Source organism: Anopheles gambiae (genome assembly GCF_943734735.2).
Source record: "Anopheles gambiae chromosome X unlocalized genomic scaffold, idAnoGambNW_F1_1 X_unloc_62, whole genome shotgun sequence".
Classification (NCBI taxonomy): domain Eukaryota; kingdom Metazoa; phylum Arthropoda; class Insecta; order Diptera; family Culicidae; genus Anopheles; species Anopheles gambiae.
Window position 1 is genome coordinate 5,001 of NW_026902673.1, and position 2,500 is coordinate 7,500.

General features: G+C 47.6%; 1 pseudogene; it reads right to left on the reverse strand.

Annotated features, from left to right (window-relative positions):
* Positions 1-2,500, reverse strand: part of LOC133394853 (large subunit ribosomal RNA) — a 9,182-nt pseudogene that overhangs the window by 1,998 nt on the left and 4,684 nt on the right.

Sequence of the window (2,500 nt, forward strand, 5' to 3'; positions counted from 1 at the left end):
TGGAATATCGTGTGTTCGGCGTCCTCAGGTTCCTCGCACGCATCGCATAGCGGCGAACCCGTTAACTGCATCCGATGAAGCTGGTAGGCGTAGAAGCCATGGCTGGAAAGAAACTGAGAAAGAAAGAAATCTACACCACCAAATCTTCTACTTATCCATCTGTTGACGTCGGGTATGAGACGGTATGTCCACCGACCGTGAACACTCTCATCCCATTCTCGTTGCCATCGTTCCATAGTTGTGACACGTTCCATGTTACGTGCAACCGATCCGGCGATGTTCTCTGCTCGTCTCCGATGAAAAGTCCTGGAGTCCTCGTCCAGGAGGAGATGCAGCGGGATCATTCCCGCAAGCACGCAGACTGCATCGTGAGAAGTTGTCCTGAAAGAAGAGATAACTCGCTGGACTACTAGCCGGTAAAACCGACGTAGCCATTGTCTACGGTTAGCAAATCTAAGGGTATGACACCAAATGGGCGAGGCATACCGGACCTTCGCCACAACAGTAAGAGCAATTGCTCGCCTAACATTACTACTCGGACCTGCCTTATTAGGCATCATCCTTACCAAGGTGGTCCATAGCTTCGTCGCTCTCTCCACCGCATACCTGATGTGTGAAGTGTAATCGAGGCGGTCATCTAAGACCATCCCCAAATACTTTAAGCTGCGCGACGAATGTACTACGTGATCACCTACCCTGATAGCCCCATGTTGTATCCTCTGATGGGAACTGACCATAATGAACTCGGTCTTGGTCGGGGCTATCTTTAATCCGTTGTCGGTCATCCATCTGTCGATGATGCGAATCTGGCTGGAAACGAGAATTTCAATATCATCAACACAATTACCTTCCACCAACAGTACTATATCGTCTGCATAGCCGATAATCCGTGCACCTTCCACCATTGCAACTCGTAGGACACCGTCGTACATGAGGTTCCATAACGTTGGGCCAAGTACCGAGCCTTGAGGTACACCCGATGTGACTGCAATCTCTGCCGGTCCATCTGTGGTATCATACATCAGCACACGATTCCTAAAATAATCACCAATGATATCATAAAGATATTTAGGAGTGTTAATTCTCTGTAAAGCATTTGCAATCGCCAACCATGAAGCACTGTTAAAAGCATTAGTAACATCTAATGTAACAACTGCACAATACCGTCCGCTGTATCTGTTTCTACTTCTAGCTACCGAAACAATGTCCACTACCCGTTGAATCGCATCAACTGTTGATCGACGACTTCTGAAACCAAATTGGTCGTCAGACAGTCCGTTGACCTCCTCGATGTGTGCATTTAACCGTTGCACTATGATGCGTTCTAAACCTTTACCTGCCCCGTCTAGTAGACAAATGGGGCGAACTGAACCCGGTTCCCCTGGTGGTTTGTTCGGCTTCGGTATTAACACCAACCTCTGCCTTTTCCACTCATCGGGGAACTTCGCGTTCTCTAAACAGCCTTGGTAAACCCTGCAAAATGCAGCGGTTGCAGTCAACATACCAACTTTCAGCGCCTCATTCGGGATACCATCTGGTCCCGGCGCCTTCTTGTTAGGTAGTCTCCTGGCAACCGCAAGAATCTCATCATTAGTAATTCTTTCAAACTCTCGTGGCTGATCGATACGATATTCAGGCCACACCGTGTTTGGGTGAGTAGGAAAAAGCTCGCTCACCACTTCCCTAAACTCGTCCAATGTCATGGTTCGGGGTCCAATCGAACCCTCGGCCACTTTCTTGAACGTATGATATACAATACCAAATGATGCGTTGTTCGCTGTTCCCAGGAACTCTTTCCACTTCCTCTGTCGGGTATGCTTGATCAATCGCTTGAGGGCATTCCTTGCCACCTTGAACTCGTCCCTAAAAGAAGAATAGAGATCAGTATTGAATGCTCTTTGCGCTAATCGATCGCGGTGTTTGCACTCTTTTCGAAGTGCCTCAATCTCTAACGTCCACCAAAATGCACTCTTGTTAGGAGTGTACCTCTTACGCTTAGTCATCGTCGCATTACACGCCGTGACAAGTATACGCATTAAGTCTTCGCTTGTTGTGACCTCGGTCTCAAAAGCGGCTTGCATCATAACTTCAAATATATCTTTGCTAAAATACTTGATGCTCCATCCCGTTATGGGTCGGGACAAGTTACGCACGCTTTGCGTCTCAAGATCTATTCGTATTGCACGATGATCAGAGTTCATATAGCTAGATAACACCTCCCACTTAAATGATCTTGCAACTGTTCTGCTCGCAAAAGTAAGATCAACTACTGACGTACGCCCTGGTCCAACATAAGTTGGGGTGCTGCCGTCGTTCAATAAAATAGCGTCAATCTGCGCAAAGGTTGATAAGACCAACTCACCTCTTCGTTTCTGGGTTTCTCCACGCTCGCCAAGTTGGTTGTTCCAACTTGCTGACCAAGCGTTGAAGTCCCCCCCGATAACGAATTTGTGGATACCGGTTACGGCCATTACCGTGTTATCCAACATATTCTGAAACT